The sequence below is a fragment of the Aotus nancymaae genome, unplaced genomic scaffold (assembly GCF_030222135.1).
Source record: "Aotus nancymaae isolate 86718 unplaced genomic scaffold, 86718_ANA_hifiasm-v0.15.2.pri h1tg000008l, whole genome shotgun sequence".
NCBI classification, from domain to species: domain Eukaryota; kingdom Metazoa; phylum Chordata; class Mammalia; order Primates; family Aotidae; genus Aotus; species Aotus nancymaae.
The window spans coordinates 23,310,336-23,330,046 of NW_026988419.1; the positions used below are offsets into that span (position 1 = coordinate 23,310,336).

General features: G+C 38.5%; 1 protein-coding gene across 2 annotated transcripts in view; it reads left to right on the forward strand.

Moving 5' to 3' along the window:
* Window positions 1-13,094: 13,094 nt before the first annotated feature.
* KANSL1L (KAT8 regulatory NSL complex subunit 1 like) overlaps window positions 13,095-19,711 on the forward strand; it is a 143,735-nt gene continuing 137,118 nt past the window's right edge. Inside the window, exon 1 of one of the 2 annotated variants that reach the window (XM_064373041.1) lies at window positions 13,095-13,229. The gene's annotated coding sequence lies outside the window, so the exon portion shown is untranslated. Of the gene's footprint in view, window positions 13,230-13,531; window positions 13,773-19,711 lie in introns of those variants that run through there. The other variant, XM_012445995.3, reaches the window with a different exon arrangement.

Sequence of the window (19,711 nt, forward strand, 5' to 3'; positions counted from 1 at the left end):
ATGGTTTCCAGCTACATCCATGTCCCTGCAAAAGACATGAACTCATCCTTTTTTATGGCTGCATAGTATTCCATGGTGTGTGTCACATTTTCTTTATCCAGTCTACCATTGATGGGCATTTGGGTTGGTTCCAAGTCTTTGCTACTGTGAATCGTGCTGCAATAAACATATGTGTGCATGTGTCTTTATAGGAGAATGATTTATAATCATGGGATTACTAGGTCAAATGGTATTTCTGGTTCTAGATCCTTGAGGAATTGCCACACTGTCTTCCACAATGACTGAACTAATTTACACTCCCACCAACAGTGTAAAAGTGTTCTAATTTCTCCACATCCTCTTCAGCATCTGTTGTTCCCTGACTTTTTAATGATCGCCATTCTAACTGGCATGAGATGGCATTTCATTGTGGTTTTGATTTGCATTTCTCTAGTGACCAGTGATAATTAGCTTTTTTTCAGATTTGTTCCTCTTTTGAGAAGTGTCTGTTCATATCCTTTGCCCACTTTTTGATGGGGTTTTTTTTTCTTGTAAATTTGTTTAAGTTTCTTGTAGAGTCTGGATATTAGCCCTTTGTCAGATGGATAGATTGCAAAAAGTTTCTCCAATTCTCTAGGTTGCCTATTTACTCTGATGATAGTTTCTTTTGCTGTGCAGAAGTTCTTTCATTTAATTAGATCCCATTAGTCAATTTTAGCTTTTGTTCCCATTGCTTTTGGTGTTTACGTCATGAAGCTTTTGCCCATGCCTGTGTCCTGAATGGTATTGCCTAGGTTTTCTTCTAGGGTTTTTATGGTTTTGGGTCTTACATTTAAATCTTTAATCTGTTATGAGTTAATTTTTGCATAAGGTATAAGAAAGGGGTCCAGTTTCAGTTTTCTGCATATGGCTGACCAGTTTTTCCAACACCATTTATTAAATAGGCAATTCTTTCCCCATTGCTTGTTTTTGTCTGGTTTGTCAAAGATCAGATGGTTGTAGATGTGTGGTGTTATTTCTGAAGCCTCTGTTCAGTTCCATTGGTCTATATCTCTGTTTTGGTACCAGTACCATGCTGTTTTGGTTACTGTAGCCTTGTAGTATAGTTTGAAGTCAGGTAGTGTGATGCCTCCAAGTTAGTTCTTTTTTGCTAAGGATTGTCTTGGCTATAAGGGCTCTTTTTGTTTCCATATGAAATTTAAAGTAGTGTTTTTGTTTTTGTTTTTGTTTTCTAATTCTGCAAAGAAAGTCAATGGTAGCTTGATGGGGATAGCATTGAGTCTATAAATTATTTTGGGCAGAATGGCCATTTTCTTGATATTTATTCTTCTTATCCATAAGCATGGAATGTTTTTCCATTTCTTTGTGTCCTCTCTTATTTCCTTGAGCAGTGATTTGTAGTTCTCCTTGAAGAGGTCCTGGAGTGAGATGGCATCTCATTGTGATACAACTTACATCCCTTGTAAGTTGTATTCCTATGTATTTTATTCTCTTTGTAGCAACTGTGAATGGGAGTTCACTCATGATTTGACTCTGTCTATTATTGGTGTACAGGAATGCTTGTGACTTTTGCACATTGATGTTGTATCCTGAGACTTTGCTGAAGTTGCTTATCAGCTTAAGGAGATTTTGGGCTGAGACAATGGGGTTTTCTATGGGGTTTTCTAAATATACAATCATGCCATCTGCAAACAGAGATAATTTGACTTCTTCTCTTCCTATTTGAATACTATTTATTTTTTTCTTTTACCTGATTGCCCTAGCCAAAACTGCCAATACTGTGTTGAATAGGAGTGGCGAGAGAGGGCACCGTGTCTTATGCTGGTTTTCAAAGGGAATGCTTCCAGCTTTTACCCATTCAGTATGGTATTGGCTATGAGTTTGTCATAAATAGCTCTTATTATTTTGAGATACATTCCATCAATATATAGTTTATTGAAAGTTTTTTAACATGAAAGGGTGTTGAATTTTATTGAAGGCCTTTTCTGCATCTATTGAGATAATCGTGTGGTTTTTGTCATTGTTTCTGTTTATGTGATGGATTACTTTTATTGATTTGCCTATGTTGAACCAGCCTTGCATCCCAGGGATGAAGCCAACTTGATTGTGGTGGATAAGGTTTTTTACATGCTGCTGGATTTGGTTTGCCAGTATTTTACTGAGGATTTTCGCATTGAAAATTGCTGAGAAGAATGAATATTCTATCTGTTTGGGGTGGAGAGTTCTGTAGATGTGTAATAGGTTCACTTGGTCCAGAGCTAAGTTCAAGTCCTGAATATCCCTGTTAATTTTCTCTCTCATTGGTCTGTCTAATATTGGCAGTGGGGTGTTAAAGTCTCCCACTATCATTGTGTGGGAGTCTAATTCTCTTTGTAGTTCTTTAAGAACTTGCTTTATGAATCTGTGTGCTCCTGTATTGGATGCATATATATTTGGGACAGTTAGCTCTTCTTGTTGCCTTGATCTCTTTACCATTATGTAATGCCCTTGTGCTTTTTCTTTGCTTTCCATTTGCTTGGTAAATATTCCTCCATCCCTTTATGTTGAGCCTATGTGTGTCTTTGCACATGAAATTGGTCTCCTGAATACAGCACACTGATGGGTCTTGACTATCCAATCTGCCAGTTTGTGTCTTTTAATTGGGGCATCTAGCTCATTTACATTTAAGGTTAATATTATTATGTGTGAATTGGATCCTGTCATTATGATGCTAGCTGGTGTATTGCCTGTTAGTTGACGCAGTTTCTTCATAGTGTCAATGGTCTTTACAATTTGGTATGTGTTTGCAGTGGCTGATACTGGTTTTTCCTTTCCATATTTAGTGCTTCCTTCAGAAGCTCTTGTAAGGCAGGCCTGGTGCTGACAAGATTCTCTCAGCATTTGCTTGTCTGTAAAGGATTTTTGTTTCTCCTTCACTTGTGAAGTTTAGTTTGGCTGGATATGAAATTCTGGGTTGAAAACTCTTTTCTTTAAGAATGTCGAATATTGGCCCCCACTGTCTTCTGGCTTGTAGGGTTTCTCCAGAGAGATCTACTGTTAGTCTGATGGGCTTCCTTTTGTGGGTAACCCAATCTTTCTGTCTGGCTGCCCTTAACATTTGTTCCTTCATTTCAACCTTGGTGAATCTGACAATTATGTATCTTGGGGTTGCTCTTCTCAAGGAGTATCTTTGTGGTATTCTCTGTATTTCCTGAATTTGAATGTTGGCCTGTCTTGCTAGGTTGGGAAGTTCTCCTGGATAATACAACTTGGTTCCATTTTCCCCATCACTTCCAAGTACAACAATCAAACATAGGTTTGGTCTTTTCACAAAGTCCCATATTTCTTGGAAGCTTTGTTAATTCCTTTTTAATCTTTTTTCTCTAATCTTGTCCTCATGCTTTATTTCATTAAGTTTATCTTCAGTCTCTGATATATTTTCTCAATCGATTTGACTATTTATACTTGTATATGCTTCACAAAGTTCTCATGCTATGTTTTTCAGCTCCATTAGGTCATTTATGTTCTTCTCTAAACCGGTTATTCTAGTTAGCAATTCCTCTAACCTTTTTTCAACGTTCTTAGCTTCCTTGCATTGGGTTAGAACATGCTCCTTCAGCTCGGAGGAGTTTGTTATTACCCACCTTCTTAAGCCTACTTCTCTCAATTCATCAAATTCATTCTCCATCCAGTTTTGTTCCCTTGCTGGCGAGGAATTGTGATCCTTTGGAGGAGAAGAGACATTCTGGTTTTTGGAATTTTCAGCTTTTCTGTGATGGTATTTTTCTCATCTTTGTGGATTTATCTACCTTTGGTCTTTGATGTTGGTGACCTTCAGACGGGGTTTCTATGTGGACATCTTGTTTGATGTTGATGCTATTCCTTTCTGTTAATTTTCCTTCCAACAGTCAGACCTCTCTGCTGCAGGTCTGCTAGAGTTAGCTGGAGTTCCAATGCAGACCCTGTTTGCCTGGGTATCACCAGCGGAGGCTGCAGAACAGCCAAGATTACTGCCTGTTTCTTCCTCTGGAAGCTTCATCCCAGAGGGGCACCCGCCAGATGCCAGCCAGAGTTCTCCTGTATGAGGTGTCTGTTGACCCCTGTTGGGAGGTATCTCCTAGTCAGGAGGCACAGGGGTCAGGGACCCACTTCAGGAGGCAGTCTGTCCCTTAGCAGAGCTCTAGTGCTGTACTGGGAGATCTGCTGCTCTCTTCAGAGCTGGCAGGCAGGAACATTTAAGTCTGCTGAAGCTGCACCCACAGCCACCCCTTCCCCAAGGTGCTCTGTTTCAGGCATATGGGAGTTTTATCTATAACTGGGGCTGCTGTCTTTCTTTCAGAGATGCCCTGCCCAGAGAGTGGGGGTGGCTACAGAGACTTTGCTGAGCTGTGGTGAGCTCCACCCAGTCTGAACTTCCCCATGACTTTGTTTACACTGTGAGCTGTGAGGGGAAAACCACCTACTCAAGCCTCAGTAATGGCAGATGCTCCTCCCCCCACCAAGCTCTAGTGTCCCAAGTCAACTTCAGACTGCTGTGCTGGCAGCGAGAATTTCAAGCCAGTGGATCTTAGCTTGCTGGGCTCCATGGAGGTGGGATCTGCTGAACTAGACCACTTAGCTCCCTGGCTTCAGCCTCCTTTCCAGGGGAGTGAACAGTTCTGTGTCACCAGGTTATGGAAAAAAACTCCTGCAGCTAGCTCGATGTCTGCCCAAATGGGTGCCCAGTTTCGTGCTTGAAACCCAGGGCCCTAGTGGTGTAGGCACCCAAGGGAATCTCCTGGTCTGTGCATTGCGATGACCATGGGAAAAGCATAGTATCTGGGCTGGATACACACAGCACAGTCCCTTACAGCTTCCCTTGGCTAGGGGAGGGAGTTCCCTGACCCCTTGCGCTTCCCAGGTGAGGTGACACCCTACCCTGTTTCAGCTCACCCTCTGTAGGCTGCACCCATTGTCTAACCAGTCTCAATGAAATGAACTGGGTACCTCAGTTGGAAATGTAGAAATCACCCGCCTTCAGTGTTTATCTCGCTGGGAGCTGCAGACTGGAGCTGTTCCTATTAGGCCATCTTGCCAGCTACCAATACCATTCTTTTCTAGAATTAAACAGCTTTGATTTGCTCTTGGGCAGAAGTTTGTATAATTGCCAGCTTAGGATCTTTCTCATATGCAAAGTGGATTAAAATAATTTATTGTATTTTACTGTATTTGTGATTTTCACTTCCCTCCTACTGCCCGAAATTGATATAGGACTTGATGGACCCCTTCCACACTGCCACAGTTCATTGCAGCCTCTTTCCCTTTTACTCCTAATCTTGAAGAAAACTAGATTTTAGAAATAAAACATCTGTAGGATAAAAAAGTAAATTAGCACAGTAGGAAAAGCCCATTGTATAGAGATGGACAGAGTTAGGTTTGAATGACTACCATTTAGGAGCCACTAAACCTTCTTGGTATAGATGGAAGCTAGTGAGAAATGGCCATGTAGCAGGACCTCACAAGCCCCCATGCTTTCCTGTTCCGGGACGATCACAAAGCAGTCTGCCAAGATTCAGCTGCCATTCATGCCTTGTCTATGTGGCCTGTGTGGAAACTGTTGTCAGCTGCTGTGGCGCTGTTCCGCTATAGATACTTATAATTAGATATGTGGTTTGCAAATACTTTCTCACTGTTCATTCTCTTAACAGTTGATTTCTCAGAGCAAAAGTTTTTTAATTTTGATGAATTTTAATTTACCAGTTTTTTTTTTAATTTTGTGGGTCATGCATTTGGTATCATGTCTAAGAACTCTGTACCCAAACCCAAATCATAAGGTTTTCTTTCTATGTTTTCTTCTAAGAAGGTTATATGTTACATTGTTTATTTAGATCTGTATTTCCTTTAGTAACTTTTTTTTATAAGGCATGAAGCTTCATGTTAAGGCTCACTTTTGTTGCACATAAATGTCTGTTGCAACACTACTTATTGAAAATGTGGTACATATATATGATGGAATACTATGCAGCCCCAAAAATATGAGATCATGCCCACTGCAGGGATGTGGGTGGAGCTGGAGGCCATCATCCTTAGCAAACTAACTCAGGAACAGAAAAACAAATACTGCATGTTCTCACTTATAAGTTGGAGCTAAATGATGAGAAAACATGAACACAAAGAGGGAAACAACACACACTGGGGCCTTTTGGAGGATGGAGGGTGGGAGGAGGGAGAGGATCAGGAAAAACAACTAATGGATACTAGGCTTAATACTTGAGTGATGAAATAATCTGAATGCAAACCCCCATGACACAAGTTTACCTATGTAACACACCTGCACTTGTACCCCTCAACTTAAAATGTTTAAAAAGAAGTAACAAAACTTTTTGGGGGGCAAATTTGTAAAAAAAAAAAAAAAAAAGAAAGAAAGAAAAAGAAAGAAAGGGCATTCACATTGGAAAGGAAGAAGTCAAATTATCCTTGTTTGTACATGATATGATTTTATGTTTGGAAAAACCTAGAGCCGTCACACACACACAAAAAAAACTATTAAAACTGATAAATAAATTCAGTAAGTTGCAGGATACAAAATCAACATACAAAAATCAGTAGCATTTCTATATGCGAACAGTATACAATCTAGAGAAGAAATCTAGAAAGTAAACTCATTTACAATAGCTACAAGTAAAATAAAATATCTAGGAATTAACTTAACCACATGATGAAGTTGTAGAATTGTTGAGAGGGACTCAGGAGAGTCACCTGAAAGGTCCTGTTTGCTTTCTGCTTTTCTTTCTGCCTGCTGCCTGGGAAATGGATAATTATGGTAGGGGTTCCAGCAGCCATCTTGGATCTTTCTCATATGCAAAGTGGATTAAAATAATTTATTGTATTTTACTGTATTTGTGATTTTCACTTCCCTCCTACTGCCCGAAATTGATATAGGACTTGATGGACCCCTTCCACACTGCCACAGTTCATTGCAGCCTCTTTCCCTTTTACTCCTAATCTTGAAGAAAACTAGATTTTAGAAATAAAACATCTGTAGGATAAAAAAGTAAATTAGCACAGTAGGAAAAGCCCATTGTATAGAGATGGACAGAGTTAGGTTTGAATGACTACCATTTAGGAGCCACTAAACCTTATGTTGTTTACCTTTCCAGGATTTTGTAAGGTGCAAATGACGAAAGAAACCCCATTGAAACTACTCTAAGCAAAAACTTAAGTATAGTTGCTTAAAATTATTGCAGAGCAACTCATATAAAGACCTGTAGGAACTGGTGTCTCAAGGGCCTATTTCTAGAGCTTAGAACTGCCAGCATTATGCTATATCCATTTATTTCTACCTTTCTTTGCAAATTGGCCTAATGGACTCTGTAGAAGACCTTCATTATGAGTCCTGTAAAAATGACCTTGTGCTGCTTCAGGCCTGTGCCTGTCATTATGAGGTAGGGGAGAAATGGACTATGATTGACAATTCCATCAGGAATATGTGAACTGGGAGAAGCAGTTTCCAAAGCAGTGTGGTTATTACCAGAAGAAAGGGAACAAAAAAGGCTGCTGGGCAAACCTAAATCTCTCTCCTCTCTTCCTTTCTCACACACATGCACGCACACATACACAGTGGTTACAGTCCTCTAGAGCTAGGAATAGGTTCTAGTAATTTTTGTATGCAGAAAGTGAAAAGATTTCTAAGGTAGGATATTTTCTTGCAATGATCACTGGGATATTTTCTATCTCTTCTAAGCTAGTGGTTTTATCTTACCAACTACAGTCTTGTTTTACACCCCCAAAAGAAGCATGTTTTCTATCATGGGCTTAAAGCTGAAACAAACAAAAAAGGGAATTCACAATGTGCTTCTTAATCTTTCATTTGGTTTTCATTTCTTAAACAGTTAATCTTTGTGTTTTGCTTGTGTGGCTTTGATTGTTGTCCCCTAGGGAGGGAACTTATTATCTATATCTCATGCAGTGCTGAGTGCTCAAGAAATGATAAATAATAATAATGTCCAAAAGAACAGACTGGACCAACACAGCAAGAAAGAAACACTGTGTAAATATAAATGAGACTTTAAAAGCCTGAGTAATTTTGTTTTTTGGCTGATATTTTTAGGATCATGATTGCTTTAAAATTACTCTTGCCCTTTGTTTCTTTGATGGTGTCATTGAAAACTGTTTTGATTTGCAACTTTAAAATCTAATTCTTCAAATTTTTACTAATCTAGTAATTCTAGTAGCTTATTACTCAAAGTATAAAATTTCTAGTAGACTGTTTTTCTCATGTCAGTATTATTTTTGGCACACACAGCATTTATTTATTTGGAGTCATTGAAAAGATTTGACATTGAGATTGAAGCCAACTATAAGTCTATGTCTGCTGCTTTACAATAAATGTGGAAAAGAAGTTATACTCTAATTTTTAACATGTCATTTTTAAGAAAAAATTATGGAAAACTTCAGACATACCAAAAAATGGAGTACAATATCATGAACTTCAGCTTCAACATTTGCTAATCTTTCCTTTTTCCTCACATATTATAAGGCAAATCCAAGACTTAATGCTACTTCACAAACACAAATATATTTCAGAATATGTATCTAGCTGAGGTTATTATCATACTTTAACAATTAAATTTAATATATAATTCCAAGTTCACATTGAATTTTCCTTGACTACATCAAAAATGCCTTTTTTAGTTAGTTTATTCAAATCAGAAGCTGAACAAGGTCCACAAATTGTATTTTGCTGTGTTGTCTCTTAAGTCTCCTTCTCTTTTTAAATAGCAGTCCTCCCTTTTTTCCTTTTTCTTTCTCTTTATAAATTTTATTTTAAAAGTTAACATATAACATATTTTTCCTTTTTGGTAGTTGTACATACAATAAAATTGCCTTTTTTTGGTTCTCTGAATTTTAGCATTTATAGATAGATGTGATCACCACCACAATTAGGATATACAGAACAGTACTATCACCCTCAGAAAACTTCCTCAACAGTCTTTTCACCTAAAAAATTCTGCCCTTTATAGTTAAACCCTCTCCACATGTATTACTGATGGCACTCACTGATCTAATCTGTCTTTACGGTTTTGTCATTTTGAGATGGTCATAAAAATGGAATCATATGTGTATGTAACCTTTCGAGAATGATTCCTTTCTCTTAGCAAAGTACATTTATGATCCATGCATGTCACATGAGTCAATAGCTTGTTGCTTTTTTGGTGCTAACTGTAGCATGTACCACAGTTTATTCATTCACCTGTTTACAGACACATTGGTTAAGATTAAATCTTAACTTCTTGTTAAGGTTAAATATCCAGGAGAGGACTTGTTGTGTCACATGGTAAGTGTGTGTTTAAACTTATAAGAAACTGCCAAACTGTTTTTCCAGAGTGCTCATACCACTTTGCTGACCAACCAGCAATGTAAGAGTTCCAGTTACTTTGAATCATCTCCAGCACTTAGATTTTTTATTTTTGCCATTCTAACAGGTATGTAATAGTATGTCACCATGGTTTTAATCATGTAGAACAATATATCATGTGCTTACTTGCCTTCACATATTACCTTTCTTTTGTGCATTTTTTAATTGTGTTATTTGTTTTCTTTATGTTGACTTTTGAAAATTCTTTCATTAGGGAGTTCCTATTTTAAGTATATATTGATGAGTTTTGACAAATGCATGCACCCATTTGACTTCCACCATGATCAAGACATAGAACATTTTTATCACCCTTTAATCCCATCCCAGTCAATTCTCCCCACCCCAGCCCTAAGAAACCACTGATCTGTTTTCTGTTGTTATTGGTTAGATTTGCCTTTCTCTAGAGCTTTATATAAATGGATTCATACAATATTTATGATTTTGTGTCTGACTTCTTTCACTCAGCATACTGTTTGAGACTAATCCCATGTTGTTTTATATATCAGCAGTTTCTTCTTTTTATTTTTGGGTGGTAGTCCTTTATAGAAATGTACCACCATTTCCTTATCCTTTCTTTTCTTTTTTTTGGAGACGGAGTTTCACTCTTGTTGCCCAGGCTGGAGTGTAGTGGTGCCATCTCGGCTCACTGCAACCTCCCCATCTCAGGTTCAAGCAATTCTCCTGCCTCAGCCTCCCAAGTAGCAGGGATTACAGGCATGTGCCTTCATGCCCGGCTAATTTTGTATTTTTAGTAGAGACAGGGTTTCACCATGTTGGTGAGGCTGGTCTTGAACTCCTGACTTAAGGTGATCCATCTGTCTCGGGCCTCCCAAAGTGCTGGGATTACAGGCGTGGGCCACCACACCTGACTAATTGTCCTTTCAATAGTGATAGATCTTAGGATTGTTTCCAGTTTGAGGCGTTGTGAATAAAAGTGCTGTGGATATTCACACACAGAGGGGGTCATTTTTTGTTCCCCCATAGTCATGGACCAGTTCTGCACTCTGTTATACCTAGCCCTGGTTCGAAGAATCTCAGGTCTTGCTACTACTTCTACTACCCTTTATCTGCTTGTCTATAGGTACTGGTTAGTTAAATCTAAATCTGTCCTGAGTAGGAATTGTCATGTTTAGCCCCTCTGCTTCTCCTATTTCCCTAAACCTGATCATAAAAAAAAATTTAAATATACTGGAATATAACAGTGGGGGACAGTTTCTCAGGGCATAGAAATATAGAGAAATAAATAGTACAAGCTCCAATAGACTAGACTAGACTAGACTAGACTAGATTAGACTAGAATAGAAAGCTTTCTATTCTGTGAGAGGTAGTGAGGAAAGATTTCTGGCTTTGGACCCAGTCAGGTCAGTCTTCAAATCCAACTTGGGTCATTTATTAGTATAAGAATCTAGGTACATTAATCTCACTGAGCTTCATATATTTTGTTCCCCTGGAAAATGAATATAGCATTCACTTTGCAAGATATGAAAATTAATTTATCCAGTTAACAAATATGCGTTCAGAATCTACAAGTGTCAGGCCCTGTCCTTGGCTCTGGGAATAAAGCAATGAGCAAACCAGCAAAAGTGTCTGACCTCATGGAGTTTATGGTCTAGTTTAGGGCGATAGACAACAGAAGTAAAAGAATCAAAATCTATGTTACATTAGAAGGTGATAAGTGCTATGGAGAAAAACGAAGTAAGGAAGGGGGATAGAAAAGCCCCTTCTTGGCTGTGAGTTGCTTGGAATTAAAGACTGATCTTTCTCCTTTATCTCTAGCAGTTATCACCGTGTCAGCTATACTAAGTTTTGCATGAATGTTTCTTGAGTGAAAGGAATGACTGAATAAAAATCAGTGTTAAAGAGAGAAGTTTATCTCATGAAATCATTGTAATACTGCTTACCTGGACATTTTTACATGCTTCCAGATAGGTAATTATTATGTCAGCAAGAATGGTGCCCTTTACTTCTCCTTGTTCTTTCTGGATTTTAAAGTGTTCTATTCTTACCACTGTTATATTTTTTCTTGGAAATCAGAATACTTTTAATGTACCTTCTAAATAATATGTGCTGGATTTTAAAAAATATTAACTACATGCAGTTTTGGGGCTGTTGCTGAGTAATATAGAAAATAATCTGACAAATGATTCAGTATGCCATTTTTTTTGTAATAAGAAGAACTGATATTCTATAGTGTCTGGAAAACTGGTATGGATATGCTACAAATAATAAAATCAAGCTTTAGAACAATACTCAGTGTCAAGGGGCAGTGTGCTTAATATGTAGCTAAATGGGATTAAAAGAACAGTATGCGCATTGTTATCTCATACACATAAAATACAGCAGGCCTTGCATGTGATTGTGGTTTTCTTCTTTGTGCTTTCTTATGAATTTTATATCAAACCTGTATTACTTTGTTAATCATCTCACCACATTCTCATTAACTGAATATAAAAAGAAAAGGAAAATGTACATATATGACAGCTTGATAGGTTGAAATATTTAACGTCTGTAAAATATGGCAGGCGGCAGGGCTGACTAGAAGATTAAAAAATTAATCTGGAGTATTGGAAACAGCCTACCTCCAATGGCTACATGATGAACAAATTAGATAATATATGTAGAATTGCTGTATGAATTACTACTTGTGTAATTACAAAGCTTAATCCCTTTGTCATCCACTATAAATTCCATGAGGACAGGGACTTTTACATCCAACTCACTTTCTAAGTCTTTTAAACATCCAACTCAAATCCAGAATCTTCTTTTGATCTATCTTAACACATGCTTATTAGACATCTCAGACTGCTAATTACAAAAACAAAACTTTAAAAACTACTTTACTCATTTTGGATTTCTGTCCCCAATTTATTGACTATGGTAAATAGTCAATAAATATTTTCTGATTTTATTATTTTTCACAACATTAGCTTACAACTTTTACTACGATGAAAGTAAATCAATTTCCTAAAACTCTTCCCTTGCCCATATTGAGGTGCAATTATTCAGTAATTTAAAAAATTATCTCAAATAAATGCAGCTTGTCATAAAAATTATTTCAGTAACATCACAATCTACCAGAATCACCAGGAACAAGTAGCTAATTTTCTAATTCCAGTTATCTATGTTGCGGATTACGCTTTGTTATGACTGCAATCCTTGGATTCCCCCACTTCCCCCCACCCCCCACCCCCGCCAAATTGATAAGGTTAAAATAATGGCAATTATCCTTCTGGCTTGAAAAACCTAGTACTCTTCGTTCCTTAAATCATTTCATATGTAAATTAGCTGCTTAGGAAAGACTGATACAACAACTCAGAAGCTATATTTAGAGCTCAGTTAAAAAAAAAAAAATCGAGTGCACGGGGAACAGCCCGGGTGCAGGTTTGTCTTGCGGTAAGTGGAGCGCGGGGCAGGTGCAAGACGCTTAGAAGTGCTTTTGTGTGTCCCTGGCCAACTATCTCCACATAAACTCCGTTTATTCATTTGACAGCGCTACTACAGAGGTAACTTAAGTCCAGCGCCACTCAAGCCAGATTTGTAGAGACTTAGAAATGCTTTCTCTGGTCTTGCTACCTACCTCTGGTGTTTTTTTTATTTAAATCATAAACCACCCAGCTGGATACAAGGCAAATTTGTCCCCTACTTCAGGGCTCCTCTGAGGTCAGAAAGAATTATGAGTGGATTAGAGCGCACGGAATAAAAGCAAACGCACGGAGAAGTGTGAACTTGACAACTGAGAGAAATCTCTTAAAACTCGCCTCCGCAGTAGCGCGTCAAAGCCGCAGACAACAGGATCAGTCGAGGCCCCGGCGCGGGCGGCAGGGAGTGAATTCCGCTGACTTTTCCTCAGCGCTTTGTTTTTCCTGTCACGGAGGTACAAAAATAGCAAAGCAGGAGTGGGAAGTCGCCCGGCCGTGTTTTGTTTTTTTTTTCCAGGTTGGCACTGGGAAAGAGAAAGGAGGAAGCAGGAGGGGCGCCGAACCCGCCCCGAGGGAGCCGAGGCAACCCCTGCAGCAGAGTTCAGGGCTTCGGGCTCCTGCCACTTCCAGAACACTCCAGGCCGCTTCTGCAGGCCCCGCCCCCTGCCGGGGTTTCCCCACCACCCGCTTCATTTGCATGGCGCTGCCCCTCCCCCGTTTCCATTGGCCGGCGCCGGGCCCCGCCCACTGCCCCTCTACCGCGGCAGGGTTCGGTCCCCCCGAGCCGCCCGGAGCTGCGGGCAGCGGGCAGACTGTTAAACCGCGGTGGCGGCAGCAGCGGCGGCGGCGGCCGGGGCGGGAGCGAGGCGCGCTCTGGAGACGAGTCAGCGGTGCCCCGGGTGGGGGAGGCGGGCGGGCAGCTAGAGATCACCTCAGCAGCCCCCACCACGGCCGGACCGAAGGTGCGGCGGCAGAGGGGAGCCAGGGCGCCCCAGCAGGCGAGTGACCGGCGTCTCAGCGGTGGGATGGGGGGGGGCATCTCCCCTTTCGGGGACGGCGGCAGCGCGGGGAGGGAGAAGACTGCCGGGTGGACTTGCGGGTCAGGCGACCGACCAGCAGCCCCTTCGTCCCCCGAATCCTCTGGGCTGCTAGACTCTGGTCTCGGCAAGGGATCGCGCTCTAGGGCAGGGGTCTGACCGCAGCCAAATTTAAACGGCTAAACCTAACAGCCTTGGCAGCTGGGGAGGGAAGGGGTCGAGGGAGGGGTGGGGGTGGACCTAGACGCCGGTCACGTGGGGGGAGGGGCTTGGCAGAGCTCCCTTTTGTTTTGGCTGGCGCGTGCGCAGAAGACAGAACACGTGGTTTCCTGGACCCGCCCCTTGCCTCATCGACTGAGCCTCACCCAATGCGGGTGTGGTGACGGCTTTTTTGAGGCAGCTCTGAGGCAGAGCAGTCTGGATCTGATGAGACCCTTATTTATTTTACACTTTCTTTCGGGAAAACGTAGATTTGGGCTTTAGAATTTGATGGGATAGAGCAGAGTTTAAGCGGTTATTGAGGGATAGTGCTTCCAAGTTTGTGCCACTTGGGTGTGCTGAGAAAGGGACCGGTCTTGCTGGAAAAAGTGAGAATGCTTGGTGTTTGGTAGCAAGAAATACCAGGCGGTATCCTGGCCGTCTCAGAAACCACAGGAAAGGAGGAGGCTGGCTCTGCAGCCGGGAGGGCAGGCACTGGATGGACGTACTTGTCATGTTTTCTTCTTACTCTGGGAGAATCAGTTTTTGTTTGTTTGTTTGTTTGAACTGTGGTAAGCACATTCCGTTTTTGATTCCGCAAACTTCAGGACAGTCATGTTCTGGCGAGGTTTAAGAGACAAGCTTCCTTCGGCTTTAGCCAGTTTGCTTAACTTCATCTGAGTTTGGGTTAGTAAGTTTTTAAATATTGCTGGATGGGGCAGATTTGTTATCCTCAAAACCTAAGTGAACTGTTTGAGCACTGCAGACAAAACTGGCAGTTTCTGACTAGGAAAAAGTAACTCTAAAAATAATTCAGTATTGAGAAAGAGGTTTAGCAGTGAGTGGTCTGCCTCACCCGTTCTTAACTAGTCATTTTCTTGGGTTAGTCACCTCTCTGATCTCAAATTTGTTTCCTTTTGTAAAGTTTCATAATATGGTCTCAGCCTTAAGAGATTGAAAGAAAGATTAAGTGCCCGTGTTAGTAAAAGTTATTCGAAATCTCTACGAACATTAACAAAAATAGCCAAGTAGTATTATTTTTAAAACAAAAGTCAATTTTTTAAAAGCCTGCATGCTGGGGAAATACAATGAATTACTCATGAATAGATTATGTTTGATTATCTTTAAAATCTGTTGTAACCATTATCTTTGGTTCTCCCTCAGTTTCCACCTACTTAATTCAGATCAGTATCAGCGTCTGCAACCATTTCCTCATGGTTTTAATATACATAGATTATTATTCTCCCTCAAACTCTCTGGAGTAATTTTTTTTTTTTTTTGAGACATAGTTTCGCTCTTTTTACCCAGGCTGGAGTGCAATGGCGCGATCTCGGCTCACCGCAACCTCCGCCTCCTGGGTTCAGGCAATTCTCCTGCCTCAGCCTCCTGACTAGCTGGGATTACAGGCACGCGCCACCATGCCCAGCTAATTTTTTGTATTTTTAGTAGAGACGGGGTTTCACCATGTTGACCAGGATGGTCTCGATCTCTTGACCTCGTGATCCACCCGCCTCGGCCTCCCAAAGTGCTGGGATTACAGGCTTGAGCCACCGCGCCCGGCCTCTCTGGAGTAATTTTTTATGTGAAATTTAGTAATTCAGGTCAGCCTCTCACATTGACTTTTAAGATTTACATTTTAATTTTGTTTCATGATATGTGCCTTTGCAAATAACAATTATTTAGTTAAATCTTATTTATTATAAAATGATTTGGAAAAAAGATTTGTGCAAATAAGAAAATAAAAATATTGCGTACTTTAATATTTTTGTGTGCATGTATGTGTATTTTTCCTGAAACTGAGATCATATGGTATTTTCATTTAACTCAGACATTCCCGTATCATGAAATATTCTGTGAAAAAATATTTTTAATAGCTGCTTAACATTTCATGTAACTATCGTATTTTAAATTTTTCTTATTGGCAGATATTTGGGATGTTTCTAGTTTTGCTAGTGTATTTTTCACTACAGACAATATTCTTTTACATAAATCTTTGAAATCCCCTTCCCATTAGATTTGTAGAAGAGGAGTTACTGGGCCAGAGTCTGTTTTTGTTGTTTGTTCTGTGTTTGTATGTGTGTTTTTTAAGGCTCTTGTATCACCAAATTCCTTTTCAGGATGTTGTATTGATTTACACTGATCTAGTGGTATGTGAGTGCTTCCCATTATGTCTTTGTTCATCACCTAGTATTAGGCTTTAAAACGTAAAAACCTTGCTTTAATTTGCATTTGAAATTTTTTCACTCTAATCCATGTTGTATCTATTTTATTTTCTAACTTACTGTAAAGTGCCTGAGAGAAAGAAATATGTTTCGTGTTTTACATGTTGCAGATCAGTTAGTGGGTGGTCAATAAATGCTTGCCAATTGGTTAATATTTATCTTTTTTAATCTGTGGAAGATCAGGAAATCGTCTTTTGCTTTTTGTTTTACTCAGTTTACTGGTACATTGTTAGTAATACACTATTATTGTTGGATTCATAACCTTGAGTATTTCTTCATTCAGGTGAGGCCTCAGTGATCTTATCACACTTGCCTACTCTAAGGTCCATTAACTTCCCATAGCCTAACTGCTTCATTATCCAAGAGCTTCATCCAATTTTGATGCCATTTATCATGATACCTTAGACTTATTTCATTTCCTTCGCTCATTCACCTGTCTTCTATGGAATTAACTTAAAGGTTTCATTGATCAATGTAGTTTCACTTGCAGCTTTTTCTGTATTTGACAAGAAATGATGCTTGCTGTCTAAAGTTCCTTTATTATTGAGATTGTTCTTGGTAGCTCACCTATTATTGCCTTTAGTATCCTTTATGCCCTTTAATCTACCACATAAATCTTATATGTAATACGTAATTCTTGTTTTCAGGATGTTTTTCATGTATTCAGATATCTCTTCATATCCTTATTTTGTCTATACAGTATTAGATGATAGCTGAAGGAGGCAGAGAGCTGCTTTCTAGTTGAAGGAGGCAGAGAGCTGCTTTCTTCAGGTATAGAATTGTGCTTAGGATTGTTTACTGATTGGGTTCATCAAAATACAAACAGAAAAGATTGGGGCTGCTTGCAACAGAAGTGACAGTTATTGGGCAGTTAGCAACCAATTTGCTAATTTTAAAGCATATCATCTCACATCTCTATCCTTAAAGCTGATACTGCATTATAGTACTTACAGCACTTTAATGGAATATTTTACATCATGATGACCCTGAATCATAAATACAATCTTACATTAGTTTTAGTATGTTCCATTTAGAAAGACAAGGAAGATACATGATTTCCAATAGATTTCTACCTTTTTTTCTTTTAAATGCTATTTTATAGGAACTTTTCACTGAACTGTGTTCCTTATTCCCTAATCATGTGGGATAAACACCCAGCAAATGTTAATAAAAGTGGTACTATTAAACTTGTCAGTAGATAGTCCATAATAAAAATCTGAAGACTATTCATAATGAAAATTTTAAATACTTGATGTTATTTTTACATTCTTAGAACGAGTTCTGTATAGATGTGAAATTTTATTAATAATATTGAGACAATATTTTAAAAATATTTATGAACTTTTTATTTGTTTATTATAATATTGAGGCTTTGTTTCCAGTCCAATAAGACAAAGAATTCTCAAGTATGTTACTTTTATTAAAACAAATCTTTATTTGGCCGTAAGTCATTAATCAGCGTTTATTAATGTGAAGTTAAATTGAAGCCAAAATATATAGACCGAGCAAATGTGTGCACTTCTACATGTAGATTTCTGGATCCAAATTGATATACACAGAAAAAAAAAATGACTTCATTTATATTCCTATGAGTCATACACTTATCACTGAAAAGTAATAATTCTGCTTGAAGTATGATCTGTTTGATGTGTTATGTAGCCATTCATGTGGCTTTATCTTTAATTAAATTCCTTTAGTCTTCAAAGAGAATTCCTTTTTAGGCATAGTTTTCAAAGTGGAAGAAGTTCTTGCTTATAAAACATCATTGAATATGAAGTACTGAGCTGACTGAATCCTAGTCATGCCAGTTATTGCAGCATTTTCTGCAGTTAATTGAGGATTCCTATAAAGTGGCATGAAGAAATCTTGAAAACATAACACTGTATTTTGTATTCCTACCTTCCATTAATTCCTGTATTTTTGAGGAATAAAACTATACCAGTGTGAGCTCATTCTTTTTTGTTTGTTTGTTTAATTGGACTTTTTTCTGTTACACTTAAGTAGTTTGGAATCCTCATGTATTTTCCATTTATTTTTTAATTATTATAGAGACAGTGTCTCTCAGTCACCCAGGCTGGAGTGCAGTGGCAACTGCATTTCTGGAGTCCCCTTATATTTTAGTAATAATGTTTAAAAGGACTTCTCCTATTTTGCTAAAAGAATTTGTCTTTCTTCTACTCTTTCTTACTGTATTTAGCCTAGGTTAGCTTTATGAAACATTTAGGTCACAAGTGTGGAAATAATTTAATATTTGACCCTATTTCGGGGTTCTCTCCTCTCAAAATAATGTGGGTAGTCTTTTCAATTTATTTTAGTATTAAGTATAAATCTGCTGTCTTTCTGATACTTTTTTCCTGGTTTGTTTCATTGCTCTGCATTTAAGAGAACTGGGATTATACAGATTCCAGTTAAAAGAGTAAATTTAATGTTCAGGACAGATTTGGATAGGATATTTTCCATGGCATATATGGAATATATGTATGCATTCTAGAGTATAAATCAGAATCTGGAGCAGTATTTTAGGGGCTAGGAATTCCGATTTGGTCTTTAATCTTTAATTTAGATTCTCAGGAGGAAGAGTGGTTCTTACCTAGATTATTGTTTTCAACTCTGAGCATAGAGATTAGATATCAATTTTTAAATTTTTCTCTAGAAAGTTTGTCAAAAATTATTTGGAATGTGTGACCTATATGTTAGTTTGTAAAGGTCTGATTATTAACTGTCTAGACCAACTCAGTAACTAATTGACTTGGTAATTATCTCACTGTGTACATGCAGCTTTTGAGGATAATGGCTTTTACTATGTTTCATGATGTCCAAGGGATCAGATTGCATTTAATTAATGCTAATTTTATAAATATGTATGATTGATAAATCTTTTAAAATACAGATTAAGCCCCTAATGGAAAGTCTGGAGACAACAGGACAAGGTTTTTTATTTGTAGTACAGTAGTCCATTTTTATTTTTGGGGTGTATGTTCCCAGATCCCCAGTGGTGCCTGAAACCTCAGATAGTATTGAACCTTATATATACTTTATTTTTTTCTAACCATACATACATATGATCATGTTTAACTTATAAATTAGGCATAGTAAAAGATTATCAACAACAGTAGTAGAACAATTATAATTATAAATGAAAGTTATGTGAATGTGCTCTCCTTACTCTCTCTCAAAATATCATATTGTACTGTATTCACCTGTTTTTGGACTGCCAGTTGACCACAGGTAACTGAGACCATGGAAGTGAAACTGCTGATAAGGGGAGACCACCGTAATATGATTTCAGAACAATTAATAGTAACTCATGCTTTCCTTAATTAACAGTGAATGTTCTTTGGATTAAATTGTAGACCCAAAATTAGAATTTATGGTATAGATTTAACTTTACAGTCTACTCATTGTTTTTAATCAGATTAATTTAATTATATTTATAATAATTTCAGAGCAACAAATGCCTTAATTCAGAGTGATTGTTCT